The following is a 23,003-nucleotide window of genomic DNA, read 5'->3' as shown; positions in this document are numbered from 1 at the left end:
TGGATTCTCCCAGAATAGCCCCCTTAGTGTCTTCAGCTGGGTCATAGCAAGGCCAGCAGTGGTGGCATCTCTGCAAAGTGCAGTAAGACCATGGTTCTCAACCTTTTTTGTACCAAGACCCATTTGTAAACATTGATGGCCAGTCCCGACCCAGTAAATAGGTTAAGTAGAAAACAGCTCCCTGGCCCTGCCAGTGTCCCTTACTCTGAACCTGCTACCCCACATCCCCATGGTGAGGGATGATGTGGGGAATGGGGGGGCACATGCCCCCCCAGATTTGTGCACCCACAGTGGGCATGGGACTGAAGTCTGGCTGAACCTGCATGGGCAGGAGCCACTTCCATGGCAGGACCCAGCATCGGAGGGTGGAGGGGGCGGTGAGACTTGCTGCTGCTGCGGGGACCCCCACACCAGCCACACTGCCAGCAACACTAAGAGTAACGGAGGGGGGGAGGCTGCACTGCCCTTAACTTCTCCTGCCACCAGTTACTCGCACACCAGGCGATGGCTCTACCCCACCACCATGGCCCAGCTGTTGTTCCCCCTCAGGCCACAACCATGGTTGACTGGTGCCTCCTGAGTCTGGGGGGGGGCACCAGATTGCTGACTGAGGGGGCGGGTACCCCAGCAGCTGATCACCGAGTGGCACTTCAGGTTTTGCTGCTGGAGCTTTCACAGGGTGCATGGCTGAACCGTGGGTGGGGGGGCGGGGGGAGGCATGTGCTGCATGCACCCCGTATGCATTGCCGGTGGCCAAAACTCAACAGCAGAGAGGAGATGGAGCGGCACGTAGTGTTGCCTGCTGCCCCTCTGACATATTATCTATGCCCCCACCTCCACCCTCCATAGGCTTACCTGCTGGGAGCTGCAGGAGTTGCTTTCCACGCTGCATGGCTGCCATGTGCCTGATTGCCCTCCTCCTGCTCTCCCCAGGCCCAAACAGCCCCTTGCAGGCTGGAGCTCTGTCGACCTCAAGGGGAAACTTGTTTTCCGCATTTTTCTCTTTTGAAGGAGAATCCAGTTAAAGTTTGTTGATCCATGTTTTAAAGTTTGTTCTCAACCCTTTTTTTATATTCTTGCGACCTACTTTTGGGGCACAACCCACAGGTTGAGAAACGCTTCATTAAGGGAAGCCTCCACATGCTTGAGTTGGGATGTTGGGATCTGGAAAGAGTGCTCTTGGAGGTGTGAAGGAATTACACCTATGATAGCCCCTCTACCAGCTATTATTTGTAACAGATCTGTTTCCCAGGAGCTCCTATAGCACGAAGCAATGAATCTCTGAAGTTTGCTTCCATAACCTCCACGCTATATGAATCGTTTGTAACCCAGTGCTGCCTCAGTTCTCACATTTCTGTTGTGCCTGCACTAAACCCAGTTCAGGAGTCCTTTGGGCTGTCTCTCTTTTAGCAGGGATACCCCTATGTGTATTGAGATGCCACAGACAACTTCTAACTAAGCATGACATGGCACCTGGGCCTACAACTTGGCATTGTAAAGCTCAGAAACACTGACATCTGGATAGGACAGAAGGAAGAACCTGGCTTTCATCAGAAGCCTTGCCAGTGTTTGCCAGTCCTTTAATCCCTAGACACAGTTTTGGTGAATAATAAGGGCACTGGGCAGGGACCCAGAACCTGAGTTTTCCTACCGGCCCAGCAGCTGGTGAGTTACTTGGAAAGTCACTTCTCTTTGTGCTACTGCTTCCCCATTTGTTAAATGAGGATAAGGAGGCCAGTTTCCTGGAGCCAAGTGTTTTGAGAGCTACTGAAAGAAAGAGGTCATATTATTATTTAACAGCCAGTGGTTGGCCTAAATTGCTAACACTTGAACAAATATGCTTCGTTCCAGCAGAGGGCACTGGTGCAGGCTCCCAGCCTCACACAAGCATGTTCACCCTTAAAATTGCACATGGGGCATCAATAGGCATCTATAATTCAGGAAGTCAGACCTAAGCCTGAATCTCTTTCCTGAGCAGGAAGGAGCAAAACTGGGAGTTTGGTGGAGCACACTCTTCTGCAGACCAGCTTCCCGCTGTCCCAGCGCCCACGCTTAGCAACTGGCACCTCTTAGGTATCATGATAACGTAGTATTTGCAATTATGATAACGAACAGCCTGTGGCAGTCTTTATCACTGGGATTTGTTATCACACAAGTCCCCATGGACTGTACTTCACACCGTGATGACAAGAGGAGCAAAAGAAGAGGGCGATAATTAGGAGGCTGTATGTGCAGGGGGATGCTTTATGAGGGTGCAACTTTTTATCAAGGATGCTGAAAAATAGACTGCTGAGTGGTGGGAGCAAGCTGCGTGTGTGCAGCCAGGCAGTGAAGAAAAATGTGATCTTAATCAGTTCTTACTTTCTTCTTCTGAGTCTTTCTGTTCTAAACAAATGGAGACGGGGCCATTTCTTTCGGTATCTTAAGCACATAGCTAGTCCCCATTACCACAGGGTCTGAGTGCCTTGGGTTTGTTATGTGTTTAGCCACACAACACGTCTGTGAGGTCAGGCAGGGCTGTATCTCCAGAGGCAGGACTGAGGGTACAGAAGAGAGCAAGTGCCTTGCCCGAGTTCCCACTGCACCTCGTTAGCAGAGGAGGGCCTTGCACCCAGGTCTGGAGAGTCCCAAAGGGTCACCCTAACTCCTAAACTATCCCCTATGACAGCTTTTCGCAGCCTGCATGAAAGGTGCTATGGGCTACTTGGGGATGAGACAATCAAAGTTACACCAAGCTAAATGGGATGACTGACACCAGGTGTCAAACGTGACAGCTCCCTGGCTATCTGTCTAGGTTTTAATGAGGCCATCCATCACCACAGTATCGGAGGCCTTGTCTGTGTCAAGAAAATTGTCACCACTGTAATGAAATCAGTGCAAATCCCTAATTAGGGCTACTTGGGAAACAGTATTTCTGCTCTGCAGGTTTCTTCTGACACTTTGGGATTTACTTTCATTCCAAATTGGAACGAAAAACCAAAATTTTGAAACGTACTGCAGAATGGAAATTCAGAGAGAGCCCTTTGATTCAGGAACATGGAAGCATTTGGTTTCACTAATGTTGAAACATTACATTTAATTGTTTCATTATGAGTGTTATAAAGTAACCCTCAACTAAATGAAAATGCAAACAAAAAAGTTTTTATCTTTTCAAAATAAAACGGGGAAGTTGGAGGGAATCAGTCTTTTCCTCCTGCCCCCTTCCTCAGTCAACAAAATGGATGCATTCCTGTGAAAATATTCAGATTTCTGAACCTTTACTTTCCAGTGGGAAAATAAAACCACTAGATTTCAGTGCTACATGGGCCTTATCCCAGTGCTGCCTAACCCGGGAACATGCCAAGGGGGTCAGCCTGAGGTAAACCAGAAACATAAGAAAGGTGTCCAGACTTGTGCATCCAGTGCAAGTTAGCTTTGGTTAATGCTTTGATTAGTTACAAGGGGGGTGGGGGGACAATCTAGCGTAGAGAACTAGAGAAACTGGGCTTTGGATTGAATGAACTTCTCACCTGGATAAATGATTGCACCTATAGTATCAAGCTACCCCAGCATCCCTAATCCTAGCATTCAGGAATCATGACCCAGGTCCCTCAAGACACACACACACCCCCCCCCCCAACCTGACTCCAGGTCTGAAGGATTTAACAAAAAATACTAAGGAAGTCCTTCCAGTCAATGGCAAAATTTGCACTGATGTCAGTGGAGCCGGGTTTCAATGGAATGAGAGCTGGCAGCATGGTCAATCTTGCATCCTTGATCTTCCTTTGCCATTGTTTCTATTTTTTCCACTTGTCACCAAGACTCTCAGGCATTCGCATTCCAGGAGCTGACCCCGCAGATCAGGTATTTCTGAAGTGCTCATGCCTTGCATTTGTTCTTGTTTTTTCCCCTCGTTGATGAGACTTTGCTCTTTCCTCCACGTCCAATCTGGAACAGTTTCTGCCTTATAGAAATGGAAATTTAAATGCATCTTTACTGTTAGCACTGATGGTCAGAAAAACCACTGAAGCTATTTAGTGGGGGAGGAAGGGGTGTGAATAATTGGAGATGGTTGTTCTCTCTGAGCAGCATGCAGACCAGAAACCGCCTATAATATGGCACCTTCATTAGCAGATGAAAGGTTTTTTGTTTTTGTGGGGTTTTTTTTTAGAACTACCCCTAAAATTAGACTGTTGTAGCTCCTGTCAGCTTGGGTAGCTGGGTAGTTTTTGTTGTAGTCCTATTTTAATATGGAACCTGCTTATAGATCCTGGATTGTTTCGTGCCCCAGTTGTTCTTACCATAAGGCTCTGTACCTCTCTGGTTGAAGAACCCACCTCCTTCTTGGGGGATAATGTGGCTTTCTCTGTGTCAAGAGAGCCAGTTAGCCATGCCAGCTTGGAGATGGACAGAAGGCAGGGCAAGTTCAGAGAGGCATAAGCCTTGGCAGGCTGTTGCCTGTGAAAGCTGTATGCCTTCCTGAATGGGTTTTCTTGAAGTGCCACCCTGCCCTACCTAATTGCTTCATCTGTGTCTCTGTAGGACAGGTAGCTGGGAGATGGTATTGAGAACTAAGGTGAACTGCTAAAGCATTCAAATAGTAGATTTTACTGTGTTTTATGGCTGAGGTGGAAAAAATGTTTTGGCCAAGCCAAAACAAAATTATTTTGTAAAGAAAAAAAATACCTTAAATCGTTTGGGCTTATTTAATTTATTTTTTAAAGGTTTGTTTTGTGTTTTTTTTCCAATTAAAAGACGGAAGGATTCAACATTTTGACTCATAATTTGGTTTTGTTTTTCAGCTGTAACTTTTGTCAAATAGATCTAATCCTCCAAAACTGCATTTTTTCAGTGAATGTACTGCTTACAGAACAAAAATGATGTCCATCTCAAGGAAAGTCTGCAGCCCCTTGAATTTGTTTTAAAAAAATCCAAACTCTTAAAATTCAGCCTTCACTGAGATCCTTACTGTTCCTATCACTGTAATACCTGGGTGTCTCCCAAATGTATCAGCTCCCCCAAGACACACACAAGTATTTTTACTTTTTAAAACTGATTCCTGCTGCCTTTTCACTGATGGGAAATGAGATTCGGTGAGATCAGAGTGATTTTGTCCAGGGTCACAAAGTGAATCCGTGGCAAAGTGAAGAATCAGACCTAGATTTCCTATAATTCGACTCCACTGCTTTTTAACCTCAAGGCCATCTGTCATCCTGGAGAGTTCATTTGGGGTTGAACCCACAATATAGATCCTGTTTCCCCAGAAGGTGAGAGAAATTTTGGCCAAGGGTTTGAGTTAGCAACGGCTCAAAACCAAGTGTGTTTCTTGTGCTTTTGCTTCCAGAGATCTTTCACACTGTGCAAAGTGATTGCTCAGGGCCAGGGATCAGCATCCTCACCTCATATAAACTCACATAATGTCTTCTGCCTCAATATCCAGAACTGAAATTCAGCAGGTATCTGAGGAGAATGTCCCCCAGATGAAACTCCCTCTGAAATGAAAATTCATGCCACTATAGATATTCTACGGCATACAGATAGCCAGCCTCTGGGTTGCATTATTTTATTACAGTAATAAGTATCCCAGGTCCTAACAGGCTATTCATTAAGGGAATATGACAACAAAGAGAAAGCTAGCTGGCAATTAGTTAAGGTTGTGTCAGCACTTAGGGGTTGAAGAAAGGTAAAATATAACTTCCTTAAATCCAGCTCAAATCTAGGGGTGCCCCAAAGTATCGGAGCCTGCTGGCTTCCAGAGCAGCAGACCAGAACTGTTCATCCTGCCTGGTACTGGGGTACGGTGTGCACCTCTTTGCTGCTGGGCCCACTGCTGCCACCAGTGTTCCTTCTAAGGGGCAGTGGTCCGTGAGCACGCCGCCTCGGTCCATGAGCATGCTGCCTTGGTCTGGCATGGGACATTTGCTGAAGGGGGCCGGGAGCCAGGGGCTGGGGCCAGGGGCCAGTGACTGGAGCTGGGAGCTGGGGCCAGGAGCTGGTGTGGGCTCCCTGGCCCTGATGCGGGGAAGCGGAGCACTTCCCCGGATCTGGGGAACCTGCGCCAGCCCCCCACCCCTGCCTTGCCTCACCTCGGAGAGGAGCCGCTGCCTGCCCTGAGTGAGGCTCCGCCGCTTCAGGACGCTGCTCTGCTCCCTGGATCTGACGCGACGTACCTCCTCACTCCCCGAGGCGATGCAGGGGAGCAGAGCAGTGTCCCGGGGCCGGCGGAGCCTTGCTGGGGCAGACAGTGACTCGTCCTCGAGGTGAGGCAAGGTGGGGTGGAGGCTGGGGTGGGGGCTAGCACAGGCTCCACAGGTCCGAGGAAGTGCTCCACTCCCTGGCCCTGATGCGGGGGAGTGGAGCACTTCCCCAGAGCCGGGGAGCCCACGCCAGCCTCTCACCCCAGCCTCTCCTGGTGCATGGCCACACTTTTAGTTGTGCGTGGCTGCGCACGCACACAGCTTAGAGGGAACTTTGGCTGCCACAGTTCATGCACTCTTATGGCCAGTGTAGAGGGAGTTGAAGATCTGCCAGGACAGACGCTCATCTGAGGTGCACTCATGCCATATAGCTGCTGGCAGTGATTCTAATGAGACTCTGCTGCAGTAACATGCGGGTAGCTGCATTTACTGGAGTGGGCGAGTGTCTCTCTGCTGTGCCTAAGGAGAGCAGTTGGAGGAGCCCTATTCCTCTCTATACAAGGAAGCATTTTGGTGCAGTTTTGGAGCAAGTGTACTTGCTCCAGATGTCACCAGGGAGCCACAACAGCACAAACTTACTCATGTTTGGATCTGTACGTTTGAGCCATTTGAAAATCTAAGGGTGCTTAATGGGTTGAACCCATGCTTAATTCTGCTGTGGTAGCTGGCTGTGTGGCTCTGAAGTCATCACAGTCCACTCAGAGTGGATGTCCTCCAGAAGAAGGTGGTATAGAGCTCTCCTCGGGGACTCTCCAAGTGACTTTTTGGTATTCAGCTGCAGATCTATGGCAAAAATAGTTGCAAAGCTTGTTTAATAAAGTGGAAAATTGTACTGCAGTGTTCCCACAAAATCCTTTTCCATGTTTGCTCAGTTTACCACCTCCTTCCTTGTCCAACCTTCAGGGGAAAAAATAGCATCTTTGAGCAGAGATTTGTTTTTTGGGCCTGAAATTTTCCCTTGTTTTCAGCACCTCAAGCATGGGTTAAAATGGGCACAGTGAGTCAGTCTGAAGTGTGGTAGACTGAAATCCCAGTGTGAGGACTGGAGCTGGTCAGGAACTGGATGGTATTTTTGGTGGAAAACATAGATGAACATTTTCTTGCATCTCTACACCACATCTGACCATTTTGTTGCACATGCTTTGTGCTCATTTGTTGTACTTTGTGAGGGCTTTCATTGTACATGTGCCTCTAAGCAGCAGGCTTTGCAGCAGCGGTTGTGTAGTCTGAGGCCCTGTGCCAGTCCCAGGTGGTTGAACCAGTGGCATAGCCTCACTTCTTCATTAGTCCCTTGGGGCATCCGACTCCAGTACTTAGAGGTGATTGAGATGAGAATGAGAGGGGAGCATTATTTCATCAAACATTCCCAGTGAAAATCTCAAACTTGGTGAAAATTAAACCTGGACGTATTTCAGCTCAAACCCAAAATATTTGGGTTTGGATATGATGCCAAGGTACTTCATGGAATTGTCTAATTAATCTTTGTAAAGCAAATGTATCTGGTCAGACTACATCTCCCTTGACATGCAGGTTTCTTTTCTTGAAGCAACCAAACTACAGCTCCAGTGATGATCTATACCAGCATACCCAAACCCAAATATGTTTTTGATTTTTGATGAAAACTGGTGTGCATGTGCATGTATGTGTGTGGGGTTTCCCCCCCCCACGGTGATTTCTTTTCTCAAAAATACCTCCCACAGCATGTGGTGCAAAGTAGAAACTTCTGGGGAAAACGAACAAAGAAAAAGACTAATCAGAAATTCAGTTTTCCTTTAAGAAGAGAAGGCTGTGGTGGGAAAAATTTGATCTGCCTGCTGTTGAGGTGTTGTGTTGATTGCTAGCTATCAAACTCCACATTGGAGGGAAGTGCTGGCGGCCCCCTTCTCCCAACTCTCTGCAAGACCTTGCCTGCTCTAAGTGGAGAGAAATCAATATCAAGCACAATGCCTGTGTCCTTCCAGCAACAAATTAAAAAAAACTGCTCTGTCCATAATGATTTTGGGCACTGCTTTGAGTGGCCTTTTGTTGTCAGAGCGTTGAGAATGGTTTTGCCTACAGTGCACAGCTGCTCTGATGAGGACAATGTTGGTAGTACAGGAAGGATGGCAGGAGGTATTTGTGGGTGATTTTACCTGTACTAGTTGGGGGGAGAAGGAGACTGGGCCAAGCAAAAGAAGAGGAGAGAGGTCAGCACAGCTGCATGTAAAACTCAGCCCTCTTACCCCAAAGTGAGCCCTGGGTGAGGCAGAAGGTGCTCTGGCTTTGAGTGTTCAGCATCCACAGAGAGCATCTGGAGTGCAGCCAGGATATTTGCAGCTGGTGAGCATAGGCATTTTAGTTTCATGTTCCAGATGTGTCCCTTGCCGTAGCTCCAGGACAGTAGATATTTTACAGAATGCTAGCGAGTCTGGGCTCTTTCCTCTGGGGTCTGACGTTGCTGAAGAGGGGAGAAAACAGGAAACAAATTGGTTTGAATGTAGTTGCTTTCTCAAGGCATCACCTGAGTCAGCAAACTGGATGCAGCCGGGGTGATAAGAAATCAATACACATCTTGTGAAAAGGTGACCACATGTGAGGGCTGCTGGTTTGCTGCCTCTGTTAGTGGCGGGTGGTTGTAGTTTCAGTGACCATCAGCTTTGAACCTGATGCTGCATGCTTTTTGGTCAAGCAAGTTGCCCAGACCAGGGCCTTACAGATCTGTATATTTGTCTAAATAAGGTGACATGTAAAACATTAAACTTCCTCACGCAACTCCGTTTCAACAACACCCTTTATAATGCCCCAAATGCTGTGCGAGTTTTGAACCTGTGACCCTGAAGCTTGGCAATGAGGGACATTTTCAGCTGCACCCTGATGTTGTTTTAAGTGCTGTAATGAATAGCCATTAAGAGGAGCTCTGGAACCTAGAGTTTCCATGCTCGCCTGTTCAGCGATGAATTATAGGGCTGGGCAAAATTTCAGCAGCCATTTCATTTCAGAGGTGTTTTGGCCCATTTCAGCACCTGAAGCACCGAAACCAAAATGAAACAGAAGGCTCTGAAACATCTCCAAAACTAAACGAAGGTACCCAAAACGTTTTGGGGATGTTTCAGAGCTGGGCTTGCTGGGAGACGGAAACTAAGGTGAGGGATGGGGAAGAGGGATGGAAGGACTGCTCTGATATTGCCATCTGTAGCTGGCCAGTGTCTGCAATCTGTCCCTGAGGTCTCTTCCAATCCCAGTGCTCTGGGGGTGGGACAACATCCTGCTGTCATCCTGGGAGGAGTCTGGCACAGCCCTCCTGAGAGGTGCGGGCCCCCGGATCTGTGTGTGGGATGACAGTATGCTGCCGCTGCTGGCCAGGGCCAGCGCCAGCACCCGAGTCTGCTCAGTGCAGCCTATACCAAGCACAACCAGGGGAGCTGTGGGAGAAGCCCCCATGGTTGCCCTGCTCAGGCCCAGCCTAGTCCTGGCACTTAGAAAAACAAAAAACAAAGCAAACAAAAAAACAAACAAACCTGCACTCATTGGCTGCAGCAGCTATAATTGGGGCCTCTGAGGGCTCATAGCAGAAATCCTCCATGTAGCACAGGGCGGTGGGGGGCAGCAGGAATCGACCCTCCTCACCTGCCACCTGCACAGCAGCTGCCCCGTGGCATGGGTGGAGTATGACTCAGCAGGGCGCTGTGCACGCTCTGGGAGCTGGGGCAGCTCCACCTGTCAGCCAGAGCCTGGCACCATTCAGCCCCAGTGGCCTCAGGTCCCAGACAGCATGCAGCATCCTGCTGAGCCATGCTGCTCCTGCATGGATGCCAAGGGGGTGGGGAGGGATGGTCCCTGCTGCCTGCCACTGCTCCGTGTTTCCCAGGGGGGCTCTGCCATAAGTGCCCAGAGGCCCCAGTTGCCACTGCCAGAGCCGGTGAGTGCAGAGCTTTTTTGTTTTTGTTTTTTTAAGTGCCGGGACTAGGATGGGGCTGGGAAGGGCAGCCATGGGGGCTTCTGTGGCTCCCCCCACCCAGGAAGAGGGAGGCACATCCCGAGGAGTCACAAGAGAACCTGCAGCTGCCCAGATGCACCTGCCTCTCCCTGGCCAATCCAAATCTCCAAATCAGCGTCAAAACTCCAGAACAGATTCAGCCAAATCGAAATGGAGCAGTGATCTGAAATACCAAAATGAATCGCTGCCCTCTGAAACAGCCAAATCCAAAATGGAAATGACACATAGCTCTTTTGCACAGCCCTAATGGATTATCCTTCATGGGCTTTTCCCATCCTTTAGAGGGACCAAATTATGATATGGCAATTGTGACTATCAGCTGATTATCAGCAGAGGCACAAAGCAACATCAGGGCTCTTCAGCCTTTCAGGCCTTGAATAAAATAAAAGAAACTAAATAGTAGCGAGGGCAGCTGAAATACCTTTGCCGCTCTTTTCCTAACAGCCTCTGCAGTGTACTCTCTCCAAGTTAGAGCAGGGGGAGGCAACATTCAGCCCATGGGCTGGATCCGGCCTGCCAGACAATTCCATCCAGCCCGCCAGGGCCCCTCTGTAAGCCCTGAGCTGCCCCTCTGCAAGCCGGCACCTCCATGCAGGACGTGTGGCTCTGGTTCCTAACCACCTTCCCACCCCAGGCTGGCCTAACCTGCCAGCCATGCACTATGGGGCTGGGTCGGGCTGGCCCTGCATGCTGCCACCATGTGCAGCCAGGGACTGGGGTGGGAGTGCAGGAGCTGTGTATTATGGGGCCAGGTGGGGCTGGCCCTGCATGCTGCCACCACATGTGGAACTGGGGACTGGCAGACTCCAGGGACTCTGAGGTCCCCCCAGACCTACCCCCTCCCACACCCCACTCCCTACTATGCCCCCGAACACAACCGCACCCTCCCACACTCCCATACCTCCCTGCCATAACCCCAAAAACACCCACGCACTCTGGCCCTCCCATTAGAGTCCTTTAGGGATCCTGTGCCATGTATGTGAATTGTGCTTTATCTGCATTTGTGAATGTAGGGAGGTTTTGTTAGTATCTGACAAGAAGAACAAAAAATCACTCATTTCCAAAATGGGTGATGCATTGTCTGAAGTGCAAGGAGGACCTTGTTCTCCCTTCTGTGTTCTTCCTTGCGGTGCTTTGTCTTCACTGCCAAAGAGAAATTGTCCAGTGCTTACATGCTAACATGCTGTGAGGTCTTTCAAAATTTTGCTCCTAACACACAAAAAAATCTAATGCCGGTGCTGATAGGACTGCTAAGATGGAGAGAATAACATGCATGCAAACACATTGGCAGAGCTCGTTGGAAGTGTTTTCTCAAAATAAGCGATCAGGACTTGTAGTAGAGGTGATATCTTTTATTAGACCAACAAATTTTTTGCAAAAAATTTTATTAAAATAGTTTTACAATGAAAAGTCCTGCCTTAGCTGAAATAGTGTTTCAGAAAGTGTCTATGTTGGTGGAATTTAAGGAAAGAAAGGGAGACTGAAGCACTTTTGGGTTCCCCTGTCCTGTTCTGACCGTGTTGGAGTGGAATGTTCTGTTTGGAATGAGCTCGTTGCTTTTATAAGGAAAAAAAGGTTTTAAAATGTAAAAAGGTCAACATTGAAGCATTTTGGTTAACAATAATTTCGTTCCTGGCATTAAGAAAAATGAGCACCTTGTGCAGTTTTCCATGACATGGAGAACCCACTTTCCTCCATCTCTCTCCTGAAACAGAGGATGGTACAGCTGGACAAGCTGGGGGAGGAATGGAAAAGTCAGAAGAAGACTTCAGCACAATGTTTGCAGATACCGTGTGCTTTTTCCTGTGCCACCTTTTGAACAAGATGAAAGCATCTTGAGTGTGGTGAGGACTCGGTGGCATAGGAATAAGAGGAGGAGGTGTTAATCCAGATGACTGCCAAATTCCAGCTCTGAGATGTTCCTTTTGCAGGTTAGCCCAGCAAAGGTATTCTCCACCTTCTGGCCATAAGCAACAGTATGTCAAGAAACCTATGCCATGTTCCACCCTGGAGTTAGCCACATTTCCATGGTAAAATATTTTCCTTTCTGTTCCCTTATTGGACTTTCTTGGGCATTGCAAGGGTTAACTAGCAGGCATCTGCAAAACTGTAATAGCCATTGTTTGCTGGAAATGCACTATTAGGAGCGCTACATGCTAGATTTATTCTGCTGTAAAAAGTTAGCGAGGCTAGTTCTTGATGGCTGTTCTCTGTAAATGCTCTTATTGTGGTGGCCTAGATTACCTTCTTTTTATATGCACTGAATTTTTAGAAAAGTATTAATAAAATGGCAAAGTTGGAAAGGGAAAGCTGGTGGGTATTTTTTTTCATATATTTACTCATGAACAGGCAGGCATAGATGAGTAAAACCTCTTCCATCATGCACTAATAAAAGAGGAAGCGAGTGTCTAAAGATGTTCAGCATGTTATTGTGCACCTTAAAAAGCATCCGCCTTGAAGTCTGCCAGGCGTTTTGTTCTACAAAGCATATGGTTTAGCAGATAAAATGATTTCTGACCTGGAGACCTGAACTGACAACTTTGGAGGCAAACAAAAACCAGGATGGCACCATCTGTCAGGCCCATTTCATCTCCGTGCTGCTTACTGACATTTATATGCTCACGTTAAGAAACCTGCCTTCACGTCCCACCCTCTGTAGCACCCTTTGCTGTTGTAGCTGCCCTTGTGTAGCTCAGTTGTAATCAGATCCAGATCACTGGCTGGATCCAATACCTTCTTTGTGAGGCTGGTGATAATACTTCACTTCTATTCACAAGTGTGGTTTTTACTTAAATGGCTGTGGGCTGAGAAGTCAGTCGGTGATCCCTGTTTAGGACCGTACATCTGGGCACAAGTTTCTCATATGTTAAGTGACTCATATTAGGGAGCCAAAAAAACATAAATCCATAAGATTCCTCCTAACAGTGGACTCTCTTTATTTTATAGAAAACGAGGCTGGTGTTAATAGGCCTGCTCCAAGTCCAGCATGAATTATCATACTTTTCCCAGCCTAGACCACTGCATCCACTGGGTCCACACTGTTTAAACAGCTGCCACCTCCTGCCCTGGCAGTGGCTCCGTTTCCGTGCTAGGTGGTAAAATGCCACTTCAAAGACTGTGGAAGATAGTTTCGTCTACAGTTGTGTCTTTAATGAGTCTTGGCATCCACAGTGGTCTTCGGTTGGCCAGGAACTTCATTCTGAGGCAGGGGTTCTGCTACAGTGACCCATGCTTTAATCATTTTCTAGCCCAGCATCTGCAACACCCAGTGCTTGAAACTGAAGGCAGATGCCTCTCTTATCATGACAAGTTCTGTGTACTGAGCAAGCGAGGCCAGCCTGGATGTATTCCCCTGGTGCTCCGTGACCCTCAGAGTCTCGGCCTTTATTTTTGCATTGATTCAAAGTGCTTGTTATAATCGAAGGCTAGGGAAAGAAGTTGCACATAAATTGATTTCAGTGGTCAGAAATTGGTTTAAACCTGTAACAGAACAGAAGTTCAGTGCACATAAACTGGTTTCAAAATGTTCAAAACTGGTATAAGATAAACATGGTTGAATGTAGTGTCAGACTTAACTGATTTAGATTAAATCAGTTTATGGAACTTCTGTCCCAAACCCCTTTCTGATTCAAGTTAAATCATAGTCCCCCAGCATCCCAGCATGCTTTGTATCCCTAGCTTGTGCTGTCTGCTTAAGCAGAGAAGGGTTGGGCCTGCCCTTCTGCTCCCTAGCCAGAGCAGTGAGAGCTGGCTAAGAAAGGGGCGGGGATAGGAAACCTGGCTGGCGCAGTCTGGTCTACCTGGTGGAGGTGGAACAGCCCCTGCCAGACTTTTCCTCGCTGGCGGGGAGGAGGCAGGGGCCAGCAGGCTCAGGAGGAGGAATGGGAATTATACTCCCTTGCCTGTCTAACCCATGGGCACAGAGACACCTCTGCCCAGTTTTCTGCCCTGCTGGCTGCTTGTGCACCATGGGGCATAGCCAGGCAGAGCTGGCCCAGGCAGCAGCCTCAGGCAAAGTGGGGCAAGGAGGGATTCAACTCCCCTGTATCCCCTCTCAGGCATGGGGACTCCAGCCAGGGGCTGCCTGGCTTTCCACCCTGCTTCCTGCTCACATGGCAGGGGGTGTGGGCAGAGCTGGCCCTGGCAGCACCTGAAGCTGCTGCTTGGGCCAGCTCTGGCCAGACCCCCCACTGCACAGCCAGCAGGGTGGAAAGCTGGGCAGGCCCTGGCTGGGGTCCCATGCCCAGAAGGGGAAACGGGTGAATTGAATCCCCTTCCCTGCCCCCGCTTCACCTCAGGCACTGCCTTGGTTGGTGTCTGGCCATGCCTCCCCTCCTTGGGGACAAACTTGCCAAGGGCTTCTTCCCCTTCCAGGCACACCCCAGCTGGGGTCCCTGCAGGCCAGGGCGGGAGTTTAAATGCCTCCCCAGTCATACTCAGAGGCTTGCCAGGTGCTGGCCATGCCCTGCTTCCCTCCCCCCACAGTGAAGCTTCCCTCCAGCCTTGCGGCTGCTACTGATAGGGAGGGAGGGGTTGTTCTAACATAGGGGCAGGCTGTTGAGGGCTGCATGGGTAGCCCCACCCCTTGACAGATGCCCAGCCCTCTGGTCACCATCTTAGGACCAGTGTCCCAATGTCTTCGGACCAATATCCCAGGGCCAGCACTGGTGAGGCCCAGAGCAGGGCACAGGCTGGCAGGAGTCTGTGGAGCCGGGCTGGGCTGCACCAGCGGGGGGGGGGGGGCGAGGAACTGACCTGACTCCATAGAGCCCCGGCCATCTGGGACCCTGTACCCCTGCTGGTGCTGGCCCTGTGCTCCTGCGCCTGCTCACTCTCAGTGCCCACCCAGCCCCATGGTACAGGCAAGGGGCAATGCATAGCCCTGACCCCCTGCTTGCTGGCAGGGAAGGAGCTGGTGCTGAGTGCAGTGGGAAAAGCGGCCCCTCGCCTGCCCTGTGGCCAGTGCTCCCTTCTGTAGCCACTTGCAGCCTGTGTGGGGCTGTCCTGAGCAGGCACAGGCAGCCCCATGCGGGCTGCGAGTGGCTGCAGAAGGGAGCACCAGGCATGGGGTAGGGGAGGGACCGCTTTTTGCCCCTGTGCTCAGCACCAGCTTGTAACCCATCCCCACTGCCAGTCTGGGCCCCATGCTGGGTCTGGGCTTGCCCGTTGGGGCTGTACCACGGCAGCAGTAACTGCAGCCCCTCCTCTTGCTGCGCCAGGCAGTGTTTGCTGCTGCTGCCCAAACCCAGAGGCGATGGTGACAGCCTTGCCACAGCCTACCACAGCGCAAGCTCCAGGCGCGCAGCAGCAGCAAACACTGCCTGGCATGGGAAGTTGGGGGGCTGCAGCAGCTGCTGCCGTGGTGCAGCCCTGATGGGAAAGCCTGGAGCTGGTGCGGGGCCCAAGCTAGCAGTGGGGGTGGGTTACAAGCTGGTGCTGAGCACGGGGCAGGGGAAAAGCAGCCGCTCCCCCACCTTGTGCCTGGCACCCTGTGCTACAGCTGCTCGCAGCCCACGTGGGGCTGCCTGTGCCTGTTCCAGACAGCCCCGCATGGGCTGCGAGCCTCTGCATCAGGGAACGCCAGCCATGGGGTGGCTGAGGGGCTGCTTTTCCCTGTGCTCAGCTCAGCACCAGCTCGTTCCCACCTCCTTACCTGAGGTTCCCGCACTGGGGCAGCCACATGGTCCCAGGCCAGAAGTGTTTGACAGGAACCAAGGAAAAACAAGTTTTAATTTTCAAAAAAATTTTAGGGGCCCTGCAGGCTGGATAGAATGGCCTCTGGCCTGCAGGCTGTATTTTGCCCACCCCTGTTCTAGCACCTCCTGGCTTCTAGTCTGAGCCACTGCCAGCATGTGGCTGCATTTCCAGAATCAAAAGTGAATATCTATTCACTTGGAAACTAACCTGCAAACATTGAATCAATGCAGACTCGGGCTTTTTGAATGTCTGTACTCAGCCTAAAAGACCCAAAACGGCCTGATCTAAAACCTGTTGCAGTCAGTAGCCTCCATTGGCCTCTGTGGGCTTGGCATCTAGCTTTTTAATGCTTTAGGGCAGGGGTTTTCAACCTTTTTTGGTTGGTGTACCCCTGGTGGCTGGTCAAGAAGTAGGGATTCCTCCAATGGCTGGTCACTGAGTGGGGCAGGTCCCCCAGTGACTGATTGACAAGTGGGGGGTCCCCTATGCAGCACATGGTGGCAAAACCGGAAGTGCTGGCGCCAGTGAAAACAAAAGCACGGGCAGCGCAAGCAGCCCAAAGTGCTGGTGGCCCTGCCTCTGGCTTCTCTGCACTACTGCCATGCACCGTCTGGAACCTTCCCAAGTACTCTCAGGGGTATGCGTACCCCCAGTTGACTTCCCCTGCTTTAGGGAAAGGCTGCCTCAGAAAGTGGTTATCCATCCACAGCTACATTCCTCCAAGAGCCCACAGCTAGGCAAACCCACATCCACCCTGGGGTGGTTCAATGCTGCTAAGCCCAGTAATATCAGTTTTTCCTGTGAAGGATGGGAATGGTTAGAACATGGGAGTCAGGTTGGACAGGGAAAGCTTCCCCCCTGGGTATAATATACTGCTCTGTTTCCAGGGTATGATAATCTTAACTGAAGTAAGCACTGTTAGGTATTTATTGGTTACAGTTCACTTCAGAGCCAATGGTTTAGCCAACCAACAGACTTTCAGACACAGCATTGGTAACTTGGGTTGGTTCATTATAGCTGACTGTTATTCTTCAGTAAAACATTTTGATTAAACCCATATTTAATCTTTGCACTTTTGAGAGTGCAACCAGTGGGATATGCCTGACAGCAGGCATCTTTGGGGCATGAGGTTTTGGAAGATGATATTTTCTATCACCTTCTGAAATAACTTGCCCCTTCCTCTTCCATCCCACTACATCCAGCTCTTGTTGTCTCGTCAGTACCCATCAAGCTTTCTGCACGTGTGGAGTATGGTGTGATCTGTGGTAGAGCAGATGATGGCTTAAAGTCAAGAGAGGATTATTTTCCTCCCCCCAGAAAATATATACATATATATTTAAAGCTGAGACTAAAAAGCCAGTGGCATTTGAGAATGGAAGCTCTGCTAAGCAGTCTTAACCAAACATTATTAGATATGACTTCTTAGTTATGAAAGACTTTGTGACCAAAAGTCTGTTACCCTGTTACTGCCTCAGCAAAGACCTATTTACGCAGCTGTAGTATCCCTGCCAGCAATCAGTCTGATTAGAGTTTAGGATGATGCAGTAAATATATGAAAGCTCAATTTAACCAACAGCGCAGAAGCAAATAATAAGTTGGGGCCTTTGGTCATAAAAATGCAGGCGTTTACCTTGAATGTTGACTTAAACCATTTCAGTTTTGTACCAAATGAGGCTTGAAATGTATCATCCAACGTACAGTGTTCAACCAATAAAAATAGGCTTAAATATTTTACCTTCTTCCCAGCAGCATGCTGCAAAAGTTAAAGATCTCCTCTATCAGGGATCTGTATAAATAGTGCTGTGCACTAGCATAGTACTATTTATCCCGGGATCTCAAAGCACTCTATATTCATTCACATCTTCTTTTATGGAAAGCCTCAAGTTATTTGTTCTGCAAGATTAGCTTACACAGACACCCTTTTACAGGCAGGTAAACAGAAAACGTTGCAAATAGCCCAAGGTCATGCTGCAAGCTAGAGATGCAAGTAGAACCAAGAAGCCCCAAGTCCAAGGCCCTCCCAGCCTCAGCAATTAGGAAATGCTTCCTCAAGTTAAAGCGAATCACAGCAGTGATGGCTCAGTACTAGCAATGGGAGTCCCAGGGGAAAAACAAAAAAAGAAAAGCTCTATCCAGTTTGCAGTAGCCGGCTCCTGCCCGTAAAAATAAAGTTGATTGGTACCTGGACATGAAAATGCTTCATAAAACTTCCAATTAAGCACTACAAAACCGCTCTCTCTCAACACCCCCCCACTCCTGTGGTTGAGAGGGAGAGATGCATCACCCTGTGGTCCAGCTAATGAATGTGAGATGCTCAGAGTTGCAGTTGGATGTTATGCAGGGAGCGGGTGCCAAAATGAAGATTGAAACCCCTTTTCCCTGGTTTGTGACCCCATGAGCTACTCGGAGGACAGACAGTTGCTGGATGGAAGACCGATTTCCTTTAAATGGCATCCTAAACAAATACAACTTTGGGTGTCAAACACTTCCAGTGCCGGTACCTACATTCCTCAAGTCCTTCCCCAAATGGGAATAAATCCATCAAAGGTTGCCTTTTCAGAGTACAAGCCTGTAAATTGCTGGGGCACACAAGTCCCTCATTAGTTTTCTCGCCTTGCCTTTAGTAGGATGTCAGCATGCATACATCTCGTTAGAGAATCGTTGGTTCCAAAACAGCCTTAAATCCAAGAATTGCTTCTGAGCTGCTTTGGGGGGGATGGCTTATAGACAGAGTCTGACAATAAACTTGAAAACTCGATGTTCATAGAAGATGAATTCAAATGCAGCAGGCGGGGGGGGTGGGCTTCCTGTCACTTCCTAAGCATCTCCACACCCACCAGAATATCATCTGACAATAACCTCCACCAAGGAAAGGTGAGCTAGAAGTACCATGTGACCCGAATGTTGTCTCATAGGTAGAATGCAGCCTGTAGGCAAGGTAGTTGCCTAGCAACTGTGAAGAATGGATTAAACCTTTTGTGAGCATCATACCATGCTACATGTTCCCCATATGCAGGTGTTGGTAATCCCTTCCTGCCTTCTGCTGGACTGGCTCATGGAGGTGTTGTGAAGAGCCCTGCCATGGCTGCCTGTGGGTAGGGAGCTGTTTTATAGCCCCCGAGACGCATGTAGGAAAGTAGCAGTCCTCGGGCATTTGACGGTGACAGATCTAGTTTGAGAATACCTAAGAACTCGGCAGGTAGAAACGACAATGAATAATTCTCTGTCTTGTCTTTGGGAAAAGAGTCACTTCTTTCCAGGGCTCCCTGCTTCCATATCTGTGTTAGGAGTTTGGAGGACCCAGAATTGCCTGATATCCAAGTCCCTTACAATCTTTAATGTGTTCACCCACGCTACACGCCTGCAAGGCAGGAGGTGGCTGTCATCTCCACTATGTAGCCGGGGAACGGAACTGAGATATCAGGTGGTGTGGTCCATCTTCCCTCCATAGAAGGTACAATGCAGCCTTGGCTGGGGTATCTTAACTCTTGAGGCTCGAGGTGGGGCCAGGACAGCGGGCACTGAGGTGGATGTAACAGAGGTACGCGTGAAGGCTGAAGGGAAGTCAGAATTTCCAGAGCTGGTTGAGATCAGGGGCCAGGTGGGGCTCACTTCTCCCAAGCTTAGTTTGCCAACACTGGAAGTTATTGACTTCCCCATGCTGCATTTTTTCATCTCTGAAACAAATGCAGAGGCTGCTAGTGGTTTGACCGATCGCAATCTTGCCATTTATAACTTCAAAAGATCTTGAAGTCTTAAGCACCCTGTAAATCCCACTGACAAGGCGTCTTCAGGCTCAGGGTAAGGAATCTGCCTGCTGTGAAGAAAGTCTGTTAGAGCTTTCCCTTTCCACTTGGACTGCTGGGGGTGGAAGGGGGATGTGCACCTATCATATAAACTCCTCGTGCTGTTCACCTCCAGCAAAGTGACCTACTGATTTCTGAGCAAAGTGGGGTGTGACAACAGGGGAAGGGAATAGCCCAGGCAAAGCTGCAAAATCTTCAGCTCTTTGCTTTGCTGAGCTTCCTAATTCATTAGCAGCCTTGGTTATTCAATTCCTCAGCTGTAATCTCTAATTAAACACAGCCACAGACACTGTATCTGTGCCAAGCTGAATATAAGTGGCCTCTTCTTAATAAATGTGTAACTATGATCCCTGCATTGTTAACCAAAAAATGTGAGTCTAAAGTTCTTAGGGAATGGTAATTGTAAAAGAGACTTTGTTTTCCCTTTAAATGTGCAGTAGATGACTGTAAGGCTTCCAGCAATTTTTCGTATTATAATTCCTTAAATCAAAAGCATATTTACAAGAAGTGTAGGGGAGGGCTTCATAACACATGTACTTTCCGTGGGGAAAATGAGCTTGGGTAGAGACTAGGCTGCATAGAACTTTTCTTATGAAACTGAAAACTAAGACCTGAAGACCTGAAACAGTGGCTTTCCTTCCTAACTTGGGCCCCAAAGCAGTTTCCACCAAGATATGTACTCAGGTGCATGGATGAATGTACTGTCTTGTAGTTGTCTCCAGGGCCAGGTGATGCTCAGCTGTTGGCTTGAATTTCCATATGCTCTTTCTGCTCCCCTTCAAATCTGTTTTACAGATTCTCCACAGTTGAAAATTACCCTGCAATAACGTGGGAGGTGAATTTAAAATCGGACTGCTATTTCAGAGTAACTTCATGTGTGGACATGCCTTGTCTTTGTCCTGTATTCACACACAAAGTAAAATGATCATAAACAGTACATGTGTTAATTGGCAATCAATTAGCACAAGTAACAACAAGACCAAAACCCCTAATCAAGAAACAGTACCTGCTAATGGTTTTCTCACATGTGGGAGAAGGGCCTTGTCTACATTGCCAAGTTTTGTGACACCAGCTGCATGCAGGCTGGAAGTCTTGCTTCAGTACCACTGCCACTCTTGACCCAATTTTTCATGTCCAGCAGGTACAGGGAAAATTTAAGTCATGCACAAGCAAAATGACCTGTGTGTGTGCAGATTTGCATATTCATAAAGCAGTGAATACAGGGACAACCCCAAAGTACAGGCACTGAGCAGCAGAGGTCCTTGCAACTGAAGCTTGCGAAAAAGTGTGCATGTCCTTGTGCACTTTCTGGATTGCTTTCACAAGTGATTGCCTGGGATTAGATCTCCTGGAGCTGAATATCCCCAAATTCCTTCCATCCGTACTTTAAGCCAGCTCAGAATTTCAAAGCTGATATCCCCCCAAGTCCACCCGCAATGGCATTTGAGGAGGTCAGGAGTTTGAGAGAGCTGGACCTGACACCAGCTCTGCATTCTGTGGCTTAGGGGCATCTCCAGTTAGCTGTCAGCTTGGGCAAATTGGATTTAAAAAAATTGAAACTGTCCTGCCTCTCTGTCTCCATTCCAAATCAAGCCTCATCCGCTTTGCTCCATAGCTTTGCCTTTTAGTGGCCCTGAAATATTTATCTGTGTTGTTTCTCCTTCCCTCCAGTGCTTTTCAGTGTCATGATCCAGCCCTGAGGAGAAGCAGCTGTGCTAAATTCCCCAGGCTGAGGCTCTGTCCCTCCCTCACCTCATGACGGGGAGGCATTGCAATTTCAATATAGCAGGTAGATATTTTTTGAGACCCTTTTCCTACTCCAAGCCACAGACCTGACCATGAAGACAGAGGGGCTCTTCCATCCCTTCTCCTTCAGGACTCTGATTCAGCTGCTGTGTTGACAATACAGCAGATGGATGCGCTGCCCTGATAGCTAGAGGCCTTGCTATAAATTCCCTGTGCCCTTAGATGCTAACACCATGCACAGCTTGGCTAATATTCTGCTCAAAAGTTTCACTGAGCCCCGTGCCTGGCATTTAGATCCTCAGTCCTGCTTCTGCAGAGATATCTGGCGTAGCTCCATTACAGTTCATCCCAGTGGAGGCATGGAAGGCACCCTGGTGCTCTCCAGACAGTCTATCCTGAGAGAGGGATTGCCTGAATCATCTAGAGACCATACGTGGCTTGGATTCCTTCCAGGTTTGCGACCACATATCCAACGGGAACAGTCTTACATGGCACAGATAGGATAGGGGAGCAGGAAAACGTTGTTTAGGAAGGGCCGGTTAGTCCTCTAAAGGGATTCTTGCTCTGTGCTCTGGAACCTCAGCTCTGCATTGCTTTAAGGCAGGGCCCCCTGAGCAGAAGTACACCTGAGCCTCTAGTTTTCCAACACAAGCCACTCCATTAAGCATGCTTACCCAGAATGACCTCTCCTACTCCCTCTGGGGACTGCACCATACATATTTGAATACCTTTGAGGAAACAGAACTGGGCTTTTTAACTTATCTTTTCAAACAGCTCAGGTTCAGTGTCTGCTACCAGTACCCCAACTGGTGTCATTCCATTAAACAACCAGGTCGTCATCTTGAGCTCGATGCAGCTCAAGTAGGTGATGGCTTAAGCAGCGTGCTGCACTGCTAACTGCTGCCTTCCGGGGACCTTGCTATTACTGTACAACAGGGAGCACTTCCAAAGAAATTCATCTTTTTATTAAATAGGCGTATTGGGGCTGAGTTAAACAAAAGTGGTTCTTCCAAGGGTAGTATTGCATGGCCACCCAACTATCATCTTTGCTGTAATGAGGAGCCCTGCCTTGAGAGTCTAACAAAGCTGGAATGCAACTTTAGCAGAGCTAGCCAGATTTGGGCCTGCATGGAAATAAGAAAGAAGACCCAAGGGAAAAACCCTTGAACTAAAGAAACTAATATACCACCTTTCATATAGTTTTGGTGTCAGTAGACTAGTGCAGAGTTCACTAAGAGGTTGGTACCACTATCCCCATCCTACTCAGGGTGAATCTACATGTGCACTGTAGTGTGGAGTTGACTCTTCAGTAAAGCATCACCATCTGCACATGCACACCTATTAGGACACAGTAAATTAATTAACTCCATTGCAGGATAGTACTGTCTGGGACAAGTTCTAACCTATGGCAGAGTTATTTACTGCACTGAAATGCATGTGTAGGTGGTGACTAGGGTAGGGGCTGTCTGCTGGCTAGCCCCACACTAAAGCACCATTGTGCTTCAGCCAACTCCTCTAGCACATTAAGCTGGACCAGAACAGCCAGGCCCCCTGTCAACTGGGGCTGCTCCACCCTGGCTCAGTGTGCTGTGATCCTGGGTG

Source organism: Crocodylus porosus, unplaced genomic scaffold, assembly GCF_001723895.1.
Source record: "Crocodylus porosus isolate Cpor-Errol unplaced genomic scaffold, CroPor_comp1, whole genome shotgun sequence".
Classification (NCBI taxonomy): domain Eukaryota; kingdom Metazoa; phylum Chordata; order Crocodylia; family Crocodylidae; genus Crocodylus; species Crocodylus porosus.
Note: the sequence above shows the minus strand (reverse complement) of the source record.